Source organism: Lactuca virosa, chromosome 2 (genome assembly GCF_052849685.1).
Source record: "Lactuca virosa cultivar CGN04683 chromosome 2, Lactuca_virosa_CGN04683_v6, whole genome shotgun sequence".
In the NCBI taxonomy this organism is placed as follows: Eukaryota; Viridiplantae; Streptophyta; class Magnoliopsida; order Asterales; family Asteraceae; genus Lactuca; species Lactuca virosa.
Genome location: NC_136427.1, coordinates 92,793,568 through 92,820,977, shown reverse-complemented (window position 1 = coordinate 92,820,977; position 27,410 = coordinate 92,793,568). Strand labels below are relative to the sequence as shown.

The following is a 27,410-nucleotide window of genomic DNA, read 5'->3' as shown; positions in this document are numbered from 1 at the left end:
GACAGTCTTGCCACAATAACTACTTCCAAAGTATGATCGACTGTGGATAGTTTGAATAATTTTATAATTCTGGAAGTCAAAACATGCAAAATGAAACAATAGTAAACAATTGACACAAGATAGTAACTTGACACATAAATAAAACTCCTTTTATTTAATCATCAAATGTCAATTACATTTTATTTATTACAAGTTTCTGAACAACTATCTCATCATTAAAACTAATATCATCCTTCAGCCCAATGCTCCTCGCATGCTGCAAGTGCTTAACCATACTCAGTACCTTCATAAGGGGATCTGTTGGGTTCTCCTCTGACGATACCCTCTTTTCTACGAGGAGCCCTTCTTTTATACGATGTATTAAGAAGTGATATTTTCTCTCGATGTGTCTGGATCTGTCATGATCCCTCGGTTCCTTGGCTAAGGCGACCGCACTCTCGTTGTCAAAGAAAATCTCCATAGGCTCCTTTATAGCTGGTACAACTCAAAGGTCTCCGATGAAGTTCTTCAGCCATATCGCCTCCTTTGACGCTTCGCTTGCTGCTATGTACTCTGATTCACACGTTGAATCAGCTACAGTCTCCTGTTTGGAACTTTTCCAAGTTATTGCTCCTCCATTCAGGGTAAATACTCAGCCCGACTAAGAGCGGAAATTATCCCTGTCGGTCTGAAAGCTGGCATCACTATACCCAGTCACTCTCAAGTCATTACTCCCACCGAGGGTAAGGACCCAATCCTTAGTCCTCCGTAGGTACTTAAGAATGTTCTTTACCGCAGTCCAATGAGCTTTACCAGGATTCCCTTGATATCTGCTGACCATGCTCAAAGCAAATGCCACATCAGGTCGAGTACAAGTCATAGCATACATGATCGAGCCAACTGTGGAAGCATATGGTACTCGACTCATCTCTGTTATCTCGGCCTCTGTACTCAGACTCTGAGTCTTACTCAGTTTGGTATTGCTTTGGATAGGTAATTCACCTTTCTTGGAATTCTCCATGTTGAAACGCTTCAACACCTTATCCAAGTAGGTACTTTGACTAAGTCCAATTAGTCTTTTACTCCTGTTTCTCAATATCCTTATCCCTAGAATATAGGCAGCTTCCCCAAGGTCCTTCATAGCGAAACACTTCCCAAGCCAGGACTTAACCTCCTGCAAGGTTGGGATGTCATTTCCTATGAGAAGTATCTCATCCACATACAACAACATAAAGCTAACTATACTCCCACTAGCTTTGACATATACACATGACTCATCCTCACTTCTCGAAAATCCAAACTCTTTGACTTTCTCATCGAAAAAAGATTCCATCTGCGAGATGCTTGTTTCAATCCATAAATGGATTTCTCAAGCTTACACACTCTATCAGGGTACTTTGCATTGACATCCATTTGCCATATTTCACAATCATGAAATGCAGCTATGGCTAGCATAACCCTTTTAGATTTAATCTTCGCTACTGGTGAGAAGGTCTCGTCATAGTCAACTCCATGAGTTTGAGTAAAGCCCTTCGCAACCAAGCGCGCCTTATATGTATGTACTTTCTCATCCATGTCGGTCTTCTTCTTGAAGATCCATTTGCACCCAACTGTCTTACGACCTCGTACATTGTCAACCAAGTTCCAAACTTTATTGTCATACATGGACTGAATCTCGCTGTCCATAGCCTCTTTCCATTTTGCAGACTCGGGGCCTGCCATGGCTTCCTTGTAGTTGTTAGGTTCATCCAATTTACCAGTGTGCTATCACTGATAAATGTATCACCATCTGTAGTAATATGGAAACCATATAACACAGGTGGAACACTAACTCTACTGGAACGCCTCATAGATAAGGACTCATCAACTGGTTCAATAGGAGTTTCCTCCTCAGGTTGAGCGCTAGTGTTTGAGGTTCCTTCATCACTTAACTCTTGAATCTCTTCAAGGTCAATTTGCCTCCCACTGTCCTCTTGGCATATGAGTTCTCTCTCTCTCTCTCTCTCTCTCTCTCTTTCTCTCTCTTTCTATCTCTCTCTCTCTCTCTCTCTCTCTCTCTCTCTCTCTCTCTCGGAAAACCCTCTCCTCACAACGAAGACAACATTGTCACTCGGTCTGTAGAAGAGATATCCTAAAGACTTCTGTGGGTAGCCGATGAAAATACAACGCTCACTACGAGGTTCGAGGTTGTCGTGAGTCTCACGCCTCACGAAAGCCTCGCAACCCCAAACCTTGATGTGTGCTAACGAGGGAACCTTCCCTGTCCACATCTCGTGAGGTGTTTTGGAAACCTTTTTAGGAGGGACTAGATTAAGGAGATGGGCGGCAGTCTCTAAGGCATACCCCCAGAATGAGATAAGTAACGAAGCTCGACTTATCATGGAACGAACCATGTCCAAAAAGGTTCGATTGCGCCTCTCAGCCACACCATTAAGCTGTGGTGTCCTGGGTGGCGTCAATTGTGAAATAATTCCACATTCCTTAAGATAGTCGTGGAACTCGATACTAAGATACTCACCACCCCGATCGGATCAGAGCATCTTTATCTTCCTGCCCAGCTGATTCTCCACTTCTTGTTTAAACTCTTTGAACTTTTCAAAGGTTTCTGACTTATGCTTGATTAAGTAGATATAGCCATATCTGTTGTAATCATCAGTAAAAGTTACATAGAAGTGGTTAGCATCCCTTGTGGCGGATCTGAAGGGTCCACACACATCGGTGTGTATGAGATCCAACAGACCCTCACCTCTTTCACAAGTACCAGTGAAGGGTGACTTGGTCATCTTTCCAAGCAAACAAGATTCACAAGTGTCATCTGACTTTAAGTCGAATGACTCCAATACACCAACCTTTTGGAATTGGCCTATGCACTTCTTGTTGACATGTCCAAGACGACAATGCCACAAGCATGCCTTGTGCAAATTATTGGACGTATCAATATGCAATACATTATTTCCTAAGTTGTCTACAACCATCACAGTTTCATATACACCATTACAAGGCAGTGGTTTAAAATAAAATACACCATTATAAAAGCATTAATAGAACCAATTTCATTATCAAATGAAAATCTAAAACCCTTTTTGTACAAACCATGAAAGGAAATAATATTTCTCGCCATATCAGACGAGTAGCAAAAATTATTCAAATCTAATTCTAACCAATTACTAAGCAATAAAGAATAAACGGCAATCTTGGTGACAGGCGACATTTTCCTATTCCCCATGATCAAGTTCATCTTCCCGTGCGTCACATCCCTACTTCTTTTTAGTCCCTGCATATCAGAACCAATGTGAAAACCACAACCTGTGTCAAGGACCCAAGAATTAGCATGTGATGAGTTATTACACAGAATAGTGTAAATACCTGCATGGGTGGGCTTTATCTTCCCATCCTTGATGTCTTGCAAGTATTTGGGGCAGCCTCGCTTCCAGTGCCCTTTATCATGACAGTAGAAGCACTCTGCTTCTTTTGGATTGGTAGAGGGATTAGCAGAACCAGATTTGGTCCCACTAGAAGAGGATCCTGTTGGATTAGTGTCTAAGTCCATAACTATTTTGGTATGTACTTGACCCGATTGTGAGCATGGTCCTTTTGGGTTGCCTTCACATAGCAATATGTAGGATGAATTAAGGAGAGAAAGGTTTAAATATGATTTATTAATATATTATGAGAATAATATATTAAAGGAGAAATCATATTGTTTAATTAATATTAGTCAAGAATTAATTAAGAATTAATTTAGTGGCTAAAAGAGATTAATTAAACTTAGGGGACTGGATTTGTAATTATAAGATAATTGCAATTGGGCTATGGATTACTTAAATAATATAGGTTGGACGAATTCTATGGGAATCCCATTAGAAATCGTCTAAGAGATAAGTTAAAGGAGTCCATGGGCTGCTTAGGGCTTAAGCAACCAGATTAGGGTTTCCTAGTTGTAAACCCTAATAGCCTACATGTATATAAAGGCCTCCTATGCCCCAAAAACGTGGCTAACATGGGGATTAGGGTTTCCAGCCGTTTTTGGTGCCTCCCCTCTCTTCTCTCCTTCATCCAATTGCTTAGTGGTGTTTGTGACTCCATTAGAGGTGTAACACTTGAGGCACTAAGCTTTCTGAAGCCAAGGATTGATTGTTATTGCTATATAACAATCAAATGTAAGATCTAAACCCTAATTTCAGTTTTATTTTATTAGATCTAGGGTTTATGGCTTTGGATTATCAATTGCATGTTCATTAGACAAACTAGATCCAAAGCTATTAGGGTTTGCATGTACACCATAGGATTGATGTATTGCTCGAAACCCATCAGTGGTATCAGACCCATTGGTTTTTGTTTTCAATTAGATTCTATACAAAAGTATGAATTTGACATATTAGGGTTTATAGCCAATAAACCCTAAAGGCATGATTTTCGAAATTAGGGTTCATAAACCCTAAATTTCAACTCTTTCAAAAAAAAACCCTAAATTTCGAAATTTGGTTAGGGTTTCCCAAATCCTTTCCTTAGCCTCCAAGATTTCGAATTCTAGGGTTATCCAACCCTAGGATTTCGAAATTGGCCTCCTCCCCAAGATTAGATCCTAATTTTTAGGGATTTGGATAATGCCATATCTTGTAATTATCTTTTAAGTGTTTAAATTTGGTAATTAAAGATTTTGAATTATCCCATCCCATAATTTCGAATTTTAGGGGATTTAAGGGATTAGGTTAAATTAAGTGTTTAATTTAATAGATATCCTCCAAGATTTAATAATTCAAATTAATTGTTTAATTTTGGATAATTATTAAATCAAATTTTAATATTTAAGATTAAAAGGTTTTAATTTTTTGAAAAATTTTTAAACCTAATTGTTTTGAAAAGTTCAAAACTTGCCCTCAAGTTTTGGAATTTAAAAGTTGATTAAAAGTTTAATTTTGAAATGTTAAATTCTAAAACCCTCGTATTTTGAAAAGTTCAAATTACACCCTTATGGTTTTGTTAAGTTAATTAAAAATTTAATTAAAAGAGAAAGTTAATAAAACCATCTAGTATTTTAAAAGTGTAAAAAATACACTTTATACTATATATATATGACATTAAAAGTCTAATATTATATATATCTATGAGTAAACAGTCAGTCTTACCGTTAGTAGGCCTCATTCACGAAGCTGGTCTATAAGGGGTGTTTAAGGAAATTGCCTATAAAATGGAGATTGAATGGGTATCCACTCTTACCCACCGCACTCTTGACTAGTGGATGGTCATTAGCCGAACGGGTAGGATAGGATGAAACCTTCCATTATAAGTATAATGAAGTACAAAGTAACTACATGCTTTTACAAATTCCCAAATTCTAGTTACTTTAGGCAAAATGTGAAATTGTATGCTAATCCATGGAATTACACTTCGTACCCTTGTCAAACGTTAGTGGAGCGTGTGTGGTTAACAGGCACACTAATTTGGGATTGACATTGGTGGCGAAGGGTGGCTTAATGTTTATCATAGATCAATGGAGCGTTTGTGGTTAACCGGAACATTGATTAGGTGATAGTATCATTGAGTGCATCACGTAGATTCGTATGGTTATTCACACCTTGTTTGTGATCCTCGGTATCCCAGTCGCAAATTTGAAGGGCATAATCGAGATTAAACATGCCATTGAAAAGTTCAATGAATCTCAAAAGATCTAGGAGTCTCAATTCATTTAAAACTTAAACTTCATTTTTGTTTTTCATGGTGGGAATTGGTAAATCGTCATTTACCTATCTTCAAATATTCTGCAACTAGATTACGGCATCCCTCTGCTAGGTTGTAGAATGTTGTGTTGGTTCCTAGCCTTGATGTTTCATTTGGGTGTTACATCAAGGATTCTTATCAACTAACTTGAATTTTCTCCCGTTTTGTAGATGTCTAAATCTTACAATGGTCTTCCCAAGTCCCTTGGAACAAGCTTTCCAAGTGAAGATGACGTTCCACGATACGATCAAGGAAATGAGTGTCATGCTTCACTTCCTCCACCTCCTCCAATTATTCTCCCTAACCCACAAGTTCAAAGGCTTGAAAAGTTCAAGCTCATTCAAGCCCTATTGGCAAGTAAACACGAAGATGGGAAACCTGTGTGTGCACACGTCTTGGAGATAAAGTCACACATTGACAGGTTAAGGATGTTGGGTGTCGAGATTTCAAGTGAGTTGGCTGTTGACTGGGTTCTTCAGTCTCTTCCTGAATCATATAGTGAGTTCGTTAGAGAGTACTATATGATGAACCATGACGTGACCCTCATTGATTTGACCTATTTGCTTATAGTTGCTGAATCAGCAATGATTTGGCATGCTGATCAAGCAAATTTGTCTGGTGAATCAAACTCCCAAACTTCAATGGACATTGAAAATGGTGACATTGGAAATCCAAAAAAGGTAAATTCTGAGATAGTTCCTTGTGCCATTCCAAAAGAGTCCATTTGCTTCTATTGCCAAGAGAAGGGGCATTGGAGACGAAGCTGCCCTATTTACCTGAGAGATCTGAGAGATGGGAGAGTCAAGACGTATAGCTCTACTTCAGTTAAAATCTATTAACTAACTCTATAAGTTCCTATTCTTTGATTCTTAATACATGATGTGACAAGATTACATTTTGATGTTTTTGCAGGATCGAAGAAAAGAGAGGAAGCTTAAGGAAGAAGCGTGTTGAATCTGATCATGAAGAAATGGATTTCGATCGCATGGACTCGAGGATCAGATTTTTGAGCTGCTACTCTAGAGTTAGGATAGATTGATAAGAAATATGTAATAGCATAGTTTTTCAGGTGAATTGCATTGTAAGGACAAATTTTTCCGCAGTAAAATAAATTTTGATTTTGTCTTATTTATTTATCCTTGCAATGGTGTGTATGAAAAATTGATGTTTGATTGTTTCTATTGTTAGCAATAATGGATTTGATTCTTAATTATGTTATTTGTGGAAATGTCGAGAATTTGCCAAATAAGGGAAGATTCTCATCGCCCAAGTTTCAGTTGGACAGAAACTTGGAGTCATGCAACTTGGTTGCGTGATGAATGAGAAACTTCATATTTGGAAATTAGACTAATTCTTTGACAAAGTGTCAAGAGAAGGACTAGGAGATCGAGTACACTAGGGTGTGCATTGATCAAGTCCGCCACAAGATTGATAAAGATATTCGTCATGATTTACTAAAGTTTAGTAAATATGGTTATACTTATAAGATTAAGTATAATTCTGAGTTGATTGAAAGAGTTTCAATCAATAGCAAAACGAATAAGAAGAATCAAGTAGGCAGAAAGATAAAAGTTTCTCTATTCTAAGAAGAAGGGAGAGTACCTTTTATTGTGTTTTATGATAAGTCTTAATGATTAAGAACGATATCTCAATTGATCCTCCAAGTGAGTCTTAGTGCATTTGTATGTCTAAGAAGAGGAATCGAGAATTGTAGAAATGGTTAAAATCAAGAAGTCAATCATACTTCGTTCCAATATCAAGTCTTAGAGTTATATTCCAAGATTGTGAATTGAGTGACAAGTCTTAAGTAGGTTTATAACACTTATCAAATGTAGAATAAGAAAGGTTCTTATTCTTGTACATTTGAAATTGGTAAGTTGTGATGTCTTGGATAAGACAAAGACCAACTAGGACCAATTGAGTGAAGTGTTAAACTTGATAAGAAGCTACACTAACTCTTGAATATTTGTTTGTCAAGAAATGTTTCTTGACAAGAGAACCTTATATGTCAAGGAGTCAGTGGGAGTCTTAATGGTCTTGAAAAGTTTCAAGAATAAATCAAGAATAAACCTAATTGATCATCACTAGCGCACGACTTGAGGTTTGTAACCTATCGTGGATGACAATTTTGTTTTCTGCGCTATTCCAGTTAAGTTAATTATGCTTCTGAGTTCTATGAGTTCTCATTTGTATGCATAAAGGCAAGCACCTTGATCAATGGAAGGTACATTGATATGTAAGGGTGAGTTGCTAAACTACTTGGAAGACATGATGGGCACTCGTGTTACCATGAGGCAAGAAATCAAGATTGAGAAAGTTCAGTCCATATGTTTTTGGATTTGTCACAAACTTTCGTTTTGGCAAATTCACATGGATAGGAACACATACACCATAAAATCTAAGTGACATAAGGTTTCCTTCCTTCATGAAAATGATTGTGAGGAAATGCTTTCACTAAGAGAGATTTTAAGAAGATAGCAATTGTGAAAATTATATTCTCAAATTCGATTATGATTACGACATCCCTCTTCATAGTTCGAATTGTGAGATTTGGCAATTAGTCTGAACATTTGGGACTTAGTAACATAAGTTCTGAATTTGTCTAGACACACATATGAGCTTTTTAAGGCAAAGGTGTATGAGTTTAAGAAGCTTAGATAAAGGCTTATCAAAGCATCAAGTATTAGAAATATGAACTTAAGGAATTCAATAAGCATTGTTGTCTGGAAGTTCAGCTGTTTTCTGAATACATGTCAAAGCTAGTGGGAGCATAAGTGTTATGCTGGTAAGAAAATAATCATCGTGATAGTGGGAGCATGATTATTATGGTAAGTATTCCAAGTTAGCGATATTAATTATAGAAAACAAGAGTTATACTTTGTAAAGTCGCAAGGGTTGAAAAATTGTTTTGCTATAATTAAGGGAGAGAATATTATACTTCGGTTCAATATCTAAAGCTTAGATTGAGAAATTTTAATAAATTTAGTCAAAGGATACATAGTGTGTTCTCAAATTTCGATTATGATTACGGCATCCCTTTTCATAGTTCGAATTGTGAGAACGTGACACATAAAATATTATGGCAGAAGGCTGATAAAGTATCACGTATTTATGTGAGACATTATGCATCGTGTCCAATACGCTTCGGGTATAGGATCGATTGCATATACTATAATATTTGACCATTCTAAAATTTTCCAAATGCCTAGGGCATTAAGAGGGAAAAAGGACTAGAATCGGTTTTGACTAAAATAATCAAACAACTATCAAAGGATGATCTAAGGTTCGCCAAGGATTGGGCTCTTATGAGTAGTTGGAAGTATAGTATTGGATTGACCATATCGACATTATTATGAATAGATAAGATTCTATTTAGAATGAGTTGTCATATGGCAAATATGGAAATGTTTCCATATTAGGAGTTGAAAATTGAGAATTTATGTCTAGATTAGAAAACTTCATGCAAAAGGATGTTCAATGGAATGTACTTTGAGTGAGAGGCATCACATCTATAGAATTGTTTCATGACAATTTCTGATAGAGTACTTTGTGATTTCATTGGCCAAGTCTTGGTGACTTTTGTGCTATGACTTTACGAAAGGATCGTTGCATAAAATGTTAGAATCTGACATATTCTAAAAGTGGCAAGAATTTGGTATTCTTACACTAATGATAAGGATTGGGGATTGTGAAATGAGTTTCATTGGAAAAGTTTTTCAATTGATCTATTTCACAAAATATGGACCATAGGAAACCAAAGTGTGCATGCTTGGAGCATGGGACAATTGTGGTTATAATTCGAGTAATAAGTTGATTTTATGAAACAGTAAGCAATGAATAATGAGTAATCAATATGGTGTTTAAATAAAAGTGTTTTTATTTACGCTCAAAAGTTTTGGGGCTATATAGGATTAATATTATTACTGCGTTTTACTTTGCATGTTTTGACTTCCAGAATAACTGGGTTATTCAAACCTCCACAGTCGGTCATACGTTGGAAGTAGGTATGAAGGAAGACTGTCATGAATCTGTCTGCAGATTGTCTAAAGTGTTTAGACATAGCACAAGTTTGCTGTAGAGTTCTTGAGTGCTTTGGTAAGATTGAAGTATTGGATTAACCCCACGCTCACTTGAATCACTTCATGGATTTATCACGGTTGATTAGTGAGACGATAACATTGTATATTCTTGAAACCGAGACGTGTGAGTTGTTATTTGCTGGTCGGTTGCACATTGATGATAAGTAAACGCACCAGTAACTTGGTGTTATAAAACTTATTGTTGTGTGTGATTCGATTAGTAGGTGCAAGCAAGCATTTGAGTCGAAGTTTATCCATTCCTTTTACCCCAAAGTGGGATAAAAGCGATATTTGTGGGCCCTCGATGATTTAGTGATGACACCTAAGCGTTTGGCCAAGCCGGGACTAAGTTGATGTGTTCAATTGTAGTCTGTTGTCAGTCGTCATGAATCAGAAGTCGGGAAACAATACATAGACAGAGAGAATGATTTAAATCCATGTCTCGTGTCTATACGATATCTTGAGAATGGAGGAATATACGATCTCTTATCTAAAGGACAAGTTACTGATCAGAGTTGATAGCGGCTTTTGAAAGCTACGATTGCTGATCAGGTTCTGAAGTCATACGCAGAATAGTTATTAGACTTATCCAAGTGGGAGACTGTTGGATTAGTGTCTAAGTCCATAACTATTTTGGTATGTACTTGACCCGATTGTGAGCATGGTCCTTTTGGGTTGCCTTCACCATAGCAATATGTAGGATGAATTAAGGAGAGAAAGGTTTAAATATGATTTATTAATATATTATGAGAATAATATATTAATGGAGAAATCATATTGTTTAATTAATATTAGTCAAGAATTAATTAAGAATTAATTTAGTGGCTAAAAGAGATTAATTAAACTTAGGGGACTGGATTTGTAATTATAAGATAATTGCAATTGGGCTATGGATTACTTAAATAATATAGGTTGGACGAATTCTATGGGAAGCCCATTAGAAATCGTCCAAGAGATATGTTAATGGAGTCCATGGGCTGCTTAGGGCTTAAGCAGCCAGATTAGGGTTTCCTAGTTGTAAACCCTAATAGCCTACATGTATATAAAGGCCCCCTATGCCCCAAAAACGTGGCTAACACGGGGATTAGGGTTTCCAGCCGTTTTTGGTGCCTCTCCTCTCTTCTCTCCTTCATCCAATTGCTTAGTGGTGTTTGTGACTCCATTAGAGGTGCAACACTTGAGGCACTAAGCTTTCTGAAGCCATTGATTGATTGTTATTGCTATATAACAATCAAAGGTAAGATCTAAACCCTAATTTCAGTTTTATTTTATTAGATCTAGGGTTTATGGCTTTGGATTATCAATTGCATGTTCATTAGACAAACTAGATCCAAAGCTATTAGGGTTTGCATGTACACCATAGGATTGATATATTGCTCGAAACCCATCAGATCCATCATGAGACTTTCCCTTGCTGCTCTTAGAATGAGCCTTCCTCTTCTTCCCTTTCCCATGTCCAATTGCCAGGACTGGGGCATCAGCAGTAGGAGCAGGAGTAGATACAACATATTTTCCTTTTAGACTACTTTCAGCAGTTCTCAAAAGGCCTTGAAGCTTGCTAAGAGTGACATCCTCCTTGTTCATATGATAAGTCATACGTAACTGATCATAACAAGGAGGCAAAGAGTGTAGGATAATATCAATGGCCAACTCTTCATCGAAGTTAACATTCAACTTCAGCAAGCGGTCCACAAACCTTTGCATTTTCTACAAGTGGGCCGTGATGGACTCTCCATCCTTCATTTTTGTTTTTATCACAGAGGCAATGATTTCATACCTTTCCTGACGAGCATTTTGATGGTATCTTTCCATCAAGTCTTGGTGCATCTCGAAATGGTAGTAGTCCTCATAGGAATTTTGAAGTTCAACTGTCATAGAGGCAAGCATGATGCATGGCACCTTTCTGGCGTCCTTCTCATGTGCCCTATATTAAGCAACCTCTTCAGGAGTAGCAGTGGCTTCATCAATCTCCTTAAGCTCTTTATCGAGGACATATTCCTTGTCCTCATAACGAGTGACCATCGTAATGTTCCGAATCCAATCATTGAAATTTGAACCATCAACGATGACCCTCCCACACAAGTTCATGAGGGAGAAAGAGCCAGAAGGGTTTGAGCCAGAAGCGGCGTTGGAAGACATCTGAAAAAGAAAGACAAAGTTTTGGATTATATAAGAATCCTTAATATAACACCCAAATGAAATATTAAGGCTAGGACCCAACACAATATTTTACAATTCGGAAGAGGGATGTCGTAATCCAATTGCAAAATATTTAAAGGTAGGTAAATGACGATTTACCAATTTCCACCATGAAAAACGAAATTGATTATTAAGTTTTAAATTGGATTGAAATTCCAAGATTCTTTTGAGATTCATTGAACTTTTCAATGGCATGTTTAAATCTCGATTATGCCCTTCAAGTTTGTGACTGGGATACCGAGGATCACAAAAAAGGTGTGAATAACCATGCAAATGTGCTTGGTACTCTTGATGTCATTTATTACCTAATCAATGTGCCGATTAACCATACACGCTCCATTGATCTATGACAAACATCAAGCTGCCCTTTGCCACCCTTGTTAGTCCAAGTTAGTGTGTCGGTTAACCACACATGCTCCAAGTTAATTTTGTCATTGATCTAATCTAACTCATAAGGCAATTCAAATCAAATAATACAAATAATCAACTTATTATCTTAAAATTTGATAATTGTCCTTTAATTAGATGAGTATAATCACCACCATATAAAAAATGATTTTTAATAGTCAAAACAGTTTGTGGTAATGATTCTCATCCAAAACTGGGCCAAAAACTAAAAAACGTCCACTGAACAGTCACCACGTCGTGGCCACATTGACTACGTCGTGGTCATCATCCAGATTCCAAAGAAAACGTTTTTCTTGCTTTGAACAATTACCAATGCATCAATATTAGAGAAAAACACCCTAGGCTCTGATACCACTGATGGGTTTTGAGCACTATAACACTCTTATGGTACACATACAATCCTAATGCTTTGGATCTAAGTTTCTCTAATTATACAGGCAATATTGTTTCCAAAGCATGAAGCCTAAACTAGCATACAAAAATTTGGTATATGAATCATAAAACTAGTTAGAAGAATACCTCTTGTTGTAGCTTGTTGTATTCGGCCTTTAAGAACTTAGCACGTCAAGTGTGATGCCTCAAATGGTTCACAAAACACCACCAACAATTGGAGAACTTGAGAGAAAGCTTGGAGGCACTCAAAATCGACTATAGTTTCTCTTAGAAGACTAGTGTGTCCGATTTTAGGCTAAGGGGTTACATATATATAGTGTAGAATTCCATGGGTTATGTGTAAGCCTTAATTCTTACACTTGGGCTTGTAATGGACTAACACTTTGGATCCTTACATAACTTAGCCCATCACTAATCAATCATGGATTATTAGCCCAACCTATATATATCATTGATTTACACAATCAACCCCTATATATTTAATTAGTGTCTTTTGATCACTGAATTAATTCCAAATTAATTCTTGATCAATACTAATTAAATAATATGATTCCTCTTTCTCAAATATCAATCCTATTAGATTGTTTTGGTGAATGCAACCCAAAATGGACCATGCTACTCTCGGGTCAAGTACATACCAATTATAGTTATGGGCTTAGACACCTAATCCAACAATATGAACTAACCAAATGAAAAGTGTCTGGTGGCAAGGCAAACCTGATGATCTTCATTTCTTTAACGTTTCTTATCAGCCTACCCTTCTCATCTTGTGACACGTCTTTTACGTTGAGAAGAAGTTTGTTGTAGTCTTGCTGAGTTTTGATTTCTCTTCTCGTTCCTGTATGAGTAAACGTCTGGACAATGATTGCTTCCCATATCAAATAGCCATGGTATTCAAGCCCAAGGACGTAGTCTTCAAAATGTAATGCCCACACTTCATAATCGTTGGGAAAAAGGATGGGAATTCAGGTTGTAGATCCAATGCTGCTTGAAAGATTTATTGAATTAAGATGAGAATCGTCTGTCATGTTTAGATATTGACAAAACCTATATGAATCAGATGTCTAAACTAAATGGTTTTTGGGTAATATCAAGATTAAAGATCAGCGTCAATAACAACTATGACAGCTGAACCAAATCCAATAATAGCGGAAACCCAAAAAATTATTTCAACAGAAGAGATACATATAGGTTACACAGTCTCTTGCTCTGATACCAATTGATGAGATTTAAACTCTAAAGATCGATTAGATTCAAACAAGTATATGCAGCCAAATACAAAATATAGATCAAGAATGTGTCGAATCATTATAAATCACAGCCTCAAAAGAACTCGATAAAGAACTGCTATTGTAGAGGTGTGTAGGGTTTACAATGACACGATTAACAACTACACGATGCATGCATGCACCTTAAATAGTAAAACCCTAATCATTAAACACGGGTGGACAGACCCAACCCGGATATACAAAAGACTAAATACAAAGGTCCGAAAGACGCAACACTTAATACTCAGCACTTGTTGTCCTCGACTACCTCCGTATGGCCAGATCTGACAACAGAAGATAAAGCAACCGTCGTGATAGGCTGGGCAGCCAGGGGCCGTCCCCCGACAGTCGCTGACGACCTTTCCACAACCGGTGCTCCAGCTTCCCTCGATACCGCTTTCGCAGGACTTTGTCCGTAGAAAGAGGGGATTCGGCACCTGCAAAAGCAAAAGCAAGCCAATAATATATAAACAAAGTCAACATTTCCAGGCACGAACCCTTCATTTTCTATTTTTATAAAAAGGGGGGAGGAGGGAGAAGGAAGAATAGTAGGAAAGAAAGAAGAACTACCCACCATCAGTAACAGTGTAAAAGATGGGCATCTTCCCCCGGCGCCTCCAAGAGGGGCTCATCCAAACACCGACAAGCAAAAACTCCGAATACTCCTCAGACACAACCTGAATGGCCTTCAGAAGATCAGCAATAGCCTGGTTGTGAGGGTATAGCTTAGGAGTAACATCGGCAAAGTTGTTCGCCCGGTATCGCCAGCGGCTGACCCGATCCTGGTTGACCCACAACCATTTTTCTTTCCAGTTCTTCGGGGTCTTGTCATCAAGAACCAAGGCGTGCCCTCCCCGTCGAACATAGAACGTATATTTGTCACATGTAGCATAGAATCTAAAGAAGAACTTGAAGACAAAGTAGTCGGGGAGCACCCCGTTGGCCTGGCAAATCATCTCAAACGCCACCACTTTGTTGACAACATTTGGAGTGAGCATTTGGATACTACAAACGTTCTTCTGCAAAAGCTCTTCTTGAAAATCAATAAGGGGGAGGCGCAGACTAGCGTCAAGGGTTTTCAGATAAACACCCACCTTGCCTGGGGGAGGATATAAGATCATCGAATCAGGCAACGAGAACTCTATTCCGTCAGCCGGAGAAAGGCCATAGGCATCGCTAAGGAGCTTTAATTCAACTTCAAATGGAATGGTACTAGACTGAGTAGCAATGAACCAAGAAGAAAGCCTTAGTTGAAGAAGAAGGAAAATAGGAGGAAAAATTGGCGTGAATAAGGAACGCCCTTAACCTTATAAAGAATAAGGAAAGGCGGGATATTCAAAATCCCTGACATGATGATGTAAGCGAATTTAATAATAGGCAGTCACGTCACCATAAAAATCGAAGCGACGACTGAATCAGAGCTTGGCGCGTGTTCCGAGCAGTTAAGCCCAAAACATTATAGCTAGTTTAGCAACACTATGACTACTGGACTAGGAGACTTGATGACGTGCCCCTCGCACGAACGAAGAAGTCGTGCGTAGACACACCAGAGAATGCCCCAAGGCATGACACGCCTAGCGGACCAAGCCCGATGGAGTCTAGCGCCCGTCAGCGCCTCTAAGAGCAGGGCGCTCGCGGAGAAGGTCCGGCCCTACTAGGGGCGCCTTCCATTCCGAGACAAATATAACAGCCTCAGGCGACAAGGCAGATGCTCATAGCATTACCGCCTAAACTAATCGTTGGCTCTGACAGATTAAGGAGCACGATTATCCAATCAACGTCCCCGATCCTGTCGGGTCTGACGCCCTTGTCCCGTACAGACTAGCAGAGGGACTTAATATAAAAGGCCACCCCAGGTGCCTTGGAAGGTAAGTCATCTTCTCCCAATTTACACACAATACAGTCCCAAGTCTATCAACTGACTTAACCGTCAGAGCGTTTTCCTGGGAGCCTCCTCCCAGAGAATGGCTGACGATCCTTTCTCGTTGTGACATCGCAGGTTCATCGGAATCATCAGAGACGTACAACACCACCGTCCGGGGACCAGGTCACATCATTAATGAAAAAGATTGTTGAATAAAAAATGATTTTTTATTTTGGTTTTGATTTTTGAATAAAAAATGATTTTTGATTTCTTAATATGAAAATATCATATTTTTGGATTGAAAAAGATTTATGATTTCAAGTTTCTGAATTCTGATTAATTGATTGAAAAAGATCTCTGGTCATGAGTTTATATGTGTTTACTTTTGTAAATTATAGGTAAATTGAAAGACTAAGAGAAGTGATATTGTTGGATATTAGGCTCTTAGCATTGTTGTTGAATTCAGAATCAACAATATATCATAACAAGGTATTTTCGTTTCTTTTGTTCTTTTTCTTATTATCATTGTTTTATTTAAGTTTAAAATAGCAACATATTTCCTAGAAAACATTTCCATGAAAGTGAAAAAAGAAAAAACAAAAAAGAACAAATTTAACAAGAAACATTACATCAAAAAAAATCTATGGATAAATTTGTGAAAAATGTTGATACTTGTAATGCTAATAGTACAAACGACAATGAAAATGGAACGAATGAGACTAATAATGTCACCAATAAAATTGAGAATGTTTCTAATGAAAATGAGAATCAGAGTAATAGCAATGAAAATTTTCTGAAAGTGCCGCCCTTTTTTACTAAAAGAAAAAAATATTCAGTCAAGGGCATTATTTTTTATTTTGCTTGGAGTCTCAAATCAACTAGGATCAGGCATTATTTAAATATATATTAAAAATTTAAAATACAACAACATATTTTATAAAAGCTTATAATTACAATATATCTTACAAATACAATAACATATGCTTGCTAATAAGCATGTAGTTAACCTATATATTACAATAATAATCTAATAAAAATTCATCTCGTTCTTGGCAACATTATTTCCTACGTAGTATTGTATTTTATTAAACTATTTTAGTTCGATTGTAAATCTATATTGTATAATAAAATAGGTATATTCTTTTTTCATTATATTCATTTTAAGCCTTTAACTTTTCAATTTCATTTTTAATTAGCACATTAAATTCATTATTATTGTTTTAATTTCAATATGATTTTTTTAGTTTTTAATATAATATAGTTAACTTGTAACAAGTAAATAGTATGTTTAATTCAAAACATAAATTCAATATACTTATAATATAATATATTTAAATTATGGATTTAAATGTGATGTTAAATTTAAAATATAAATCAAAATGTCAAATAACCTTAGAAAAAAATATAACCTAATTTTTTAAATAGTTAAAAAGTTGAAGTACAATGTTAAATATAAACTCTAACCCGATAAATAATAATTAAATTTTTAAATGTGATCTTAAAATCAAACATAAATCCAATATAATTTTTGTAACCTCCCAAATTTTCACAACCAAAAAGTTTATTTTTATATTAATAAAACCATCAATCAAACATGTTTATAAAAACCAGCAAGGGAAAAATCAGAGTATAACAATCAATCATCCAGATACATCAGAGTCAAATAAGGCGGAAAACATGGTGTGTGTGCAATGCGATCATCCCGAGCTCTTCCCCCTTCAATCCGGAAGTACATCAAACATAAACTGAAATCGTAAGCACGAAGCTTAGTGAGTTCCCAAAAATACCTCATACCATACATACAATGGGTCATCATCGGGCCCCGCCCGGAACACATCTGTCAATAACATAAAATGAGCCCCGCCCAATCCTACTCATCAGGCCCCGCCTGACATTGGGCCCCGCCCGGTATGCATACAACACATAAGATACATGTAAGAATTACTAAGATAATCAGCATACAAAACACACTTTAGGCTCCGCCTGACATCGAACCCTGCCCGGTATACATATCCCATATCACACATGCAAGAGTCACACAACCAACTAGCATCCTAATCATAGTATATCATGGGCCGACATTGGTGCCTCGACCCGTCAAAACACAGTGAGGAGACTCACCTCAAACTGCTAAATAAATCAAATAAAAGCTCGGGCTACTGATCCGGGAAATCTCCGCACTAAACATCATCAAATAATACCCAATTAATAATTAGGACATTAACCATAACCGGGATTCTAGTTCATTTATCCAACTGTCAGGGTAAAAGAATATTTCACCCTTTCCGCACTTGGCCCGGTATCCGATGCCCAACCCAATGGCACTAAAAAGCCTAATATGGCCTAAATCCCTAAATGATACCCAAGGCCCATTATGGGCCTAAATCCAAGAAGGCCCAAAGCCTATCAATGGCCCAAAGTCAGAAAGGCTAATGGCCCAACAAGGCCCAAAAACCCAATAGACCAAATATGGCCCAAAAAGCAAAAGCCCAAGCCCAGACCTGGTACGTTGCACGTGTCAGACGTACGCCCAGCATACTAGGCTGCATGCATGATCGCGGACACGGGCATGTATGCGCATCATACTCTTTCGTACGCCCAGCATACATGCCCATTAATCACTTTTTCCTTAAGTGCTTAATACTTACATTCCAACATCCAAATTACAGATCCAAGTCTAGTGGAACGTATTAATCCATAAAGTTCTTAACATGGAGCCTTTGCATGGTTCAGAGGGACCCAATACTCAATTTTGACCATTAAGACGCATGGTCCAAAATAAGACATCAAGGTAGCATTTTTATGCATAAGGAACATTAGAGAGGATAAGATCGAGCATTTCCAACTTCTGGAGTGACTCATACTCACAAGTAGAACTTATGGGGCCAAAACATACCAAAACAAAGCCCTAAACTAGATCTAGCAATTGGAGTTAGGGCTGTTCACTATTTGGATAAAACCAAATTGTCCAATTGGACAATTTGGATCGGACTGTTTGGTTCGTATATTCGGATTTTTGGATTGGTTTTTAGCAAAACCGAATTATTATTTTGGATTTCGGATTGGTTTTGGTTTACAAAATAAAAACCGAATAGTCCAAAAAACCGAACTCCAATTTATTATTTTGTTCTTTCTAATATATATCTTTAATAATTTATAAATTTACTAAATTATTCTTTTAGTATATTAAAATTTTCATCTATTATAATAATTTAATATGCACTTCTTATAGTTATTTATAAGATTTAATTCACAACTAATTAAACAATATTATTTTAGTTTATATTATAGAGTAAGTTAACACTAAAGTTATATATTTGTTGAAATGTCTTGATTCTTGAAAACCGAATTGTAAAAAACCGATCCAACCGAATTATAATTTGGTTGGATCAGATCAGATTTGATTTTAGTTTGGACTATTTAGATCTACGTTTTGAAAACAAAAATTAATTTGGATTCACTTGATCGGATCGGATTAAACCGATCCATCCAAACGAACACCCCTAATTGGAGTTACCAAGGTGAAAGCTTTATACCTCAGAAAGCTTGCAAAGTTGATGAAGATTCTGGATTTTCAAGCTCCAATTCCACCAAAGCTTCACTTCCTTCAAAGTATCCAAAAAAACCACAAGATCACAACAATGGCTCACAAACACTCAAATGGAGGCTAGAGTTTCGTTCACAGTGATTAGAGGGGTGGAGGCTGGTCATAAGAAAGTCCATGAGCAACTTAAGGTGTTTAAATAGGGCACAAACTCTAAAAATTAGGGTTTGCGACTGATAAACGTACGCCCATCGTACGTGGGTGCCTTCACGTTCAAGCCATCAAGCCAGTACGCCCGGCGTAGTCCTAGATTACGCCTAACGTACTCGGCTAGGGACCAAATTGCAAATATTTTTAAATAAAGGGCCAAAAGGAAAAATACTGGAAATGCAATGTTACAATTCTCCCCCACTTGAATCAGACTTCGTTCTCGATGTTTATCGTTGCAAACAACTCTGGATAATGCTCCCTCATCTCGATCTCGGGCTCCCACGTCCATTATGAGCCCTTGTAGTGCTGCCACTGCACCTTTACCAGATCCACTGAATTATTCCGTAGAGTCTTCATCTTGATGTCAAGGATCGCCACCGGTCTCTCAATGTAATTCAGGCGATCATTGTAACATTCGAGATTTAGTGGTATGTTCCTTTTTAACCCTTATTGTGAATTCTTTCAATTTTAGTCCCTAGTTGAGTACGCTGGGTGTACTGGCTTGATAGATGGTCACGGAGGCGCCCACGTATGATGGGCGTACGTGTGAGTATGCAAGGCGTACGCTAAGCAAGGGCAAAAACTAAATTTTAGGGTTTGTGCCCTATTTAAACAACTTATTATGCCTTGGTTGTATCTTTTGGTCAGCCTCCACTCCTTTAAACCCTAAGATCGAAACCCTAATTGCCTTTTGGGATATTTGAGTTGGAAAGGAGTTTTTCTGGTGTTTTTGGTGATTTGAAGGAAGAACACTTGGAGGTTACTTTGGAGTGGCTTGAGCTTGTAGATCCAGAATCATCATCATCTTTGCAAGCTATTTGAGGTATAAAGCTCTCAACTTGATGGTTCCTTATGCTAGATCTTAGCACCTTTGAGACCCTTTAAGACATATTTGAGAGTATGATCTACTCCAGAAGCCATGGATGATAGATCTTAGCACCTTTGAGACCCTTTGTCCGTAAAAATGCAATCTTTATGAGTTATATTGGTACATGCATGTATTAGGATCCTTATTATGGCTCTCTTTTAGTTTTGGGTCCCATTAAGTCATGCATGGGAGTAAAGTTGCCAACTTTACGTGTTAGGACATCATTACCAACCACATCTAAGACATGGACATGATCGCTTAATCGTTTAAGCACTTAACGGTGAAGGTGATCAGTTGTGTCGTATGCGAGGCGTACCTAACTCGTACGCTGCGCGTACTGGCCTCGGAGGAAGGACGTAAAATGTAAGCCTGAATATGTCGGGCGTACTCAGCAACCTTGACTTTTGTTGACTTTTATGTTTTGGGCCATAATTGGACTTTTAAGGTTTTTGGGCCTTGTTTGGCCATTAGACTTCTGACTTTAGGCCATTGCTAGACTATGTGTAACACCCTGTTCCGAATCATTTCCTTATGCGGGGTTGTGACTCGAAGACCGTTATCATAAGGCTTAGGGCCTTTGAGAAAAAGAGATTTAGACTCATTTGGGTGTGGATAAGGTAGGATAGATGATCTGGGAATTCGGTTTGTCATTTGGAACCCAATGGTATAACTGTAAAGTGGCGGTCAAGCTTTTTATGAATTTTGAATTTTTGTTCGGAAAGTTTAAAGAAAAGGATGAGCTGATAGAATTGTAGATCTTCTCGTTACCTTTCCGGGGATGTAAGGATCGTCGTAAACGGACTTAGAACGAAGAAGTTATGGCCTTCGGAAGTTTGGTTGTTCAAGGGTTAAACCTAGTATGCGGGGCGTACATAAGTGTACGTTGGGTGTACTAGTGTTGAGCCTAGTAACATATATAACTTCCTATACTTCATCATAATGATTTCTTGATAAGCCTAAATAAAAAAATAACTGAAAGTTTATATTAACATATATGATTAAAGATTAAGATTATTAAACAATGAGAATATTTCTTGTATAATTGTTATAAATAAATGTACCTCCTCATTCAATTATTCTTGAACAAACTTTTCATGTACCTCTCATGTGTTCCTTTTCGTAAGTTTCTCTCAGCTTCATATTCTCTGACGTCTAGTGACAGATCACAGGACAAGTTCTTTTAACTTCTACTACCTCAAAATAGACACTATCTACATAAAGCAACTGCAAAAGAAGAAATAATTGTTATTTCAATAATATGCAATTTAATAAATTTACTTTTAAATCATATGTGATTATAGCAATTCAGATTTCAATATAGCTTTAAATGATTGGTCACTTGTGATTATAAAGATAACGAGTTTTAGATATGATTAAAGAAATTTACTTTTTAAATAACATGTGATTATAGCTATTCAAAATTTAACATAACTATAAAAAACCCTGAAAATTAAATGTGACATAAAAAGTAAACAAAGTCACATGTGATTAAAGTATTTGTTATTACAATCATATGTTATTAAAGATTTTTTTTTTAAATCACATGTAGTTATAGCCATTTAAACTTTAACATCTATAGAAAACACTGAAAATCACATGTGATTAAAATATTTGTCATTACAATCATATGTGATTAGAGCAATTTATTTATAAATCACATGTGATTATAAAGATAAAGAAATAGAATAGAAGTTATTAAACGTACCACTAAACATATACATGGTCTAACAAAATTACTTGTTGAACTATATGTGTTGAATTTCAGATTTTCTGGGTCTCGATGAAGGTCTCGAATCCAACGATGCAAAGGAGATCCGAAACTTTGTACCTGAAATACAACACAATCATCTGATGGTTAAATTAGTCGATGATCATAATCGATTTTGATTCATATGAGAGAAAGAGAGTTAACTTACCTTGAGGTGTATGTTTGTGATATGTATATATAGCGTGTAGTCTTTACCTTGGGGAAGAAGGTATAAGTTCTGATACTCTTGTCTTGGGATGGAGCATATATCTGACAACTATTCATTAGGAAGGAGTGCATTCTTAAACCGAACAGAACTGCTAAACCACTTGGCCGAAGCCTAACCACTTGTGTTGAGGATGAACCTGGTTGGCTAAGGTCGAACCACGTGGCCGAGGTCGGACCTGATTGACTGAAGCCGAGCCACTTGTGCTAAGGATGAACCGGGTTGGCCAAGGCCGAACCACTTGGCTGAGGCCAAACCTGATTGGCTGAACCCGAATCACTTGTGTTGAGGATGAACCTAGTTGGTCGTGGCCGAACCACTTGGCCGAAGCAGAACCACTTGTGTTGAGGATGAACCTGATTGGCCGAGGCTGAACCTGATTAGCTGAAGCTGAACCACTAGTACTGAGGATGAACCTGATTGGCCGAGACCAAACCACTTGGTCGAGGCTGAACCTGATTGGCACAAGCCGAATCACTTGGCCGGGGCCGAACCTGATTGGTTGAACCTTGTTCCCCGTATCCGAAAAAGGTTCGATAATGGATATATGTCATCAAGTCCCCTAAGTCTGAAATAGGAATGGATCGACATCTTTCCTGCTTCGGACTTATACTAGCCGCATACGCAATCAAATATCTTCATGCGCACGTGAACGAGATTAGAGTATGATATACTCTGTTTATGACTTTGTTTGATCATAAAGTTCAAATAAATCATATGTTTTGAATATAACCGATTGTATCAAAAAACTAATCATTGATCGCATCGCCTTGAAAAGGGAACCGCCCAGTAAGTTCCTTAAGTCTAAAGTAGGAATGGATCGACATATTGTCCTGCTTCGGACTTATACTATGCCAAATTATATAAAAAATGGTGTACAAACAAAGGTGACTTATTTTAGCTGAACTACGGTGTGAAAACCATGGTGGCGTATATTTGGTCGAACCATGGTGACCTATTCTTAGCCAGACCATGGTGTGAAAACCATGGTGGCTTTGTTATATCGAACCATGATGTGTGAGTCATGATGACTTAAGATAGTCTGACCATGGTGCAAGAACCATGGCGGCTTGTTAATTGGTCGAACCATGTTGTGCAAGTCATGGTGACCTAACATAGCCGAACCATGGTGTAAGAACCATGGTGGCTTGTTAATGGGTCGAACCATGATGTGCAAGTCATGGTGACCTAACATAGTCGAACCATGGTGTAAAAACAAGGTAGCCTATTAATGGATCAAACCATAATATGCAATTTATTGTGACCTAACATAGTCGGACAATGGTGTAAGAACCATGGTGGCTTGTTAATGGGTCGAACCATGATGTGCAAGTCATGGCGACCAAACATAGCTGGACCATGGTGTAAAATCATGGTGGCTTGTTTATGGGTTGAACAATGATGTGCAGGTCATGTTGACCTAACATAGCCGGACCATGGCGTAAGAACCATGGTGGCTTGTTAATGGGCCGAACCATGATGTGCATAGTCATTATGACCTAACATAGTTGGACCATGGTGTAAGAACCATAATGGCTTGTTAACGGGTAACCATATTGGCTTGTTAATGGGTCGAACCATGACATCGGCCGATTGTGACTTTATTACGTTGGACCATGGTGTAAGAACCATGGTGGCTTTGTTATGTCGGACCATGGTGGCCTTATTATAAACTTAGGCGCTGAATAAAGGGTTGCTCATAATTGATTTATCGTACGATGTATATCTTAAAATAATAAAATATAACATTCAATCAATATAAGCTAATGTCATCTCTGACAAAAGTGTCCCGTTTGTGACAAGTATGCAATACAACTTAAAGTGCATTCGCATTTGTTTATTATAGGCTAACTAAAACGTATGTAAATTGTACCTTAGGATTTTTGTTAGCGACATCCCATGCTTCCCCCCTTGACTCCCCATCATAACAGATAAGGTTTCTTATGGTGAAGGAGTGAGGATTAAGTGTAAGATCGACACACATAAGCAATAAAAGCAAATTGGTGATGACTTCATATGCTGCAACATATGTAGGTACTCCCTTTGGCATAAATGAATATTTCTTCTGGTTTACAATGGAATAACATATGTGTACGTCTTCACTGAATAATTTCTTGGAAACAGCTCTTGTTCTTGTTTCATGTTGGTATTTTTCATAACAAGCTTGTGAGATTTCAATGTGCGAATTCAATTGTACTATATGTTATGACGTCTTATGTGCTACACTCAAGGTAGTTGCTAGGGTGTAGCTATTAGGTTGTGGACCTGATTTGATAATTGATCCAAAAATATAGATTGCTTCATTGTTGAGAGGGTCTCGATGTCACCAGGCTTAGAGTACTACATTGAATTTGGTTCTGATAACAGGACCATGAATTTGGTTTACTAAGTTTAATATGTTAATGTTTGCACACGTAGATAAAACACTTGCTGACGTGTATTTATCTGGCTTGAGCATTAGAGTCTTGATCTTTGACATTTTGATAACATATGAAGAGATACACCATGTAATGGTTGTGTTGTATATTGCAAATAAATTTTCATCACTCGCTGATTCAAATAACTCACTGGTTGTGGGAATAGAAAACATGTAATGGTTGTGGCAAATTGCCAAACACCTGGAGTGCATGATCCCAATCGCTGCTTCTGTAAGATAGCACAAAACTCTGAAAGAAAAACCAAATTTGATCACTGATGTGGAGATATCCTGCGGTGGCATTGAGATGGAGATACGAACAGTGGTTTGTGTTTGCAATGATTACAACAGGTGAAAACATCTGAACCTGGTTATTTAGGAGTAGCCCACCAAACGCTGGTTGGAATGTGTAGAATAATTTCTTCAAAGTTGTTGTCGTGAACTGAGTTTGCAATGAATCCGGTAACCAATAGTTGGATTTGATCTTGCCTTGCTTGTAATTGGCTCCAACAATCGTTGGTTTTGCCAAATCGTGGTACAACCCTCAAAAATATGTAAAATTCCTCCTTTTTTTTTTTTTTAAATATATGTGTATATGCCAAACTTGTGGTTCCGGATCCCTGAAATCGACTTGGTGTTTTCTCTATTGACTTCGGCGAGGAAAAAGAGAAAGATAAAGCTATAGCGTATTCTTCAAAATGAACAGGTGAGGAATCGATTATCATATGGAGAAATCATAGGTCCAATAGTATTTTTAAGGTGAGCTGCTCCTTATTTAGAAAACATCCCAAACTTGTTATTTGGAGGTGACTAGGTTGTTGGTGATTTGTTATCATAAATATTATTTAAGTGTAATGGCTTTAATTTGTTGAAAAAAATTGATATTGATAAATATTGAACTGAGGAGTGTGTGGAGTACACACTTGTTTAAGTTTGATAAAGTTTTAAAGTACATTGTCATTTAGGGGCGAAGCCCATGAACGAACGTTCAGGGGTCCGGGGGCAGCCCCCCTGGGAGCGGAGTCCAAGGGGAGGTAGCCCCTGGCGGGGTCCAAAAGGCAGGGCCCCTGGCTGTTGGTCGAACTGCCAGGTCAAATGAACCCGGTTTTTTACTTCATTTTGACCCTTATTAATAATCCAGTTTTAGTGACAGTTTAGGACTGTTATAAAATATCTTGTCATAATTTGAGTAGTTTTTGGACAAAGAAAACTGCATTGATAGTTTTCAGACAAAGAAAATATTTAAGCATTTTGGTCATAATTTTCTTGGTACAACTATAATCACGAAAATCATAACTTCCATATTCTCTGTTCTTGAAACTCTTTTGAATCTTATCCGATTAAAGGTTGGGAGTACCACCCAAATACTTTAATATGAAAGTGTACACACGATTCTTAGAATTTCCAAGCCTTTTATTACCATGAATTTCTAACAAAGATTAAAGTATTTTTGTGATCATGGCAAGTGGCGATTCTATGAAGGACATGACAAGCAAGTTTGACAAATTGGTGAAGTTTGATGGTCAAGACTTTCGTAGATGGTAGAAAAAGATGAAGTTTCTCCTTACCACTCTGAATTTGAGGTGTATGTTCTGAGTACACTAATGCCAATCTTACCAAAATATGTTTAAGATGAACCTTTGGAGGCAAGAAGGAGGAGATCAAAGTTGGAAAATGAAGACTTCATCTGTCGTAATCACATTCTCAATGGTATGCCTGACTCAGTTTTTGACATCTATTAAAATGTAAAATCTACAAAAGAACTATGGGATTCCCTTGAATCCAAATACATGGCAGAAGATGCTTCAAGTAAGAAGTTTCTGGTTAGTAACTTCATGGGTTACATGATGGTTGATTCCAGGCCTTTTATGGAATAATACCATGAAATGTTAAGGTTCCTGGGACAGTTTTCTCAACACAATCTGAAAATGGATGAAGCCATTTTTGTGGCTGTCATCATGGACAAACAGCCCCTTCCTAGAAAGAGTTTAAACACTCTCTGAAACATAACAAGGAAGAATTAACTTTGGTTCAACTTGGAAGCCATTTAAGGATTGAAGAGTCTCTAATGACTCAAGAACTTGACAACAATCCTTAAGGTAAGAACCAAGTTGGTTCCTCGTTTGTGAACATGGTGGATGGAGAAGGATCAAAGAATCAAAAGAAGTCTAATGGTAAAAGGAAGTTTAAAGGAAAGGATGACAACTCTTCTGACAAGAAGGAAAAAGTGGTTTTCTGGAACTGTAACAAACCGGGTCATTTCAAGAAATATTCCTGCCTTCGTAAGATGACCAAATATGGTTCTAGTCCTAGTGGATCCAAGGATCTAGAAAAGCAACTAGGTCAAAATTCTGATTATATGCAGAATTTTAATTATGTGTAAAGTTATGTTTATGTGATTTTTGAAGCATTTTACGTGCAGGATGATGATGTTGCATGGTCGGTTGATTCGGGTGCAACAAAACATGTTGGTTTAAGAAATATCAAC

The 27,410-nt window shown here is 37.5% G+C and overlaps 1 long non-coding RNA gene across 1 annotated transcript; it reads right to left on the bottom strand.

Annotated features, from left to right (window-relative positions):
• Positions 1-17,525: 17,525 nt before the first annotated feature.
• LOC145156449 (uncharacterized) lies at positions 17,526-23,148 on the bottom strand. The gene is made up of 4 exons (XR_013736713.1): positions 22,450-23,148; positions 22,239-22,361; positions 21,595-21,757; positions 17,526-17,656 (listed from the first exon to the last, which is right to left on the bottom strand). It is a non-coding gene; the product is annotated as an uncharacterized LOC145156449 (long non-coding RNA).
• Between the last annotated feature and the right edge of the window lie 4,262 nt (positions 23,149-27,410).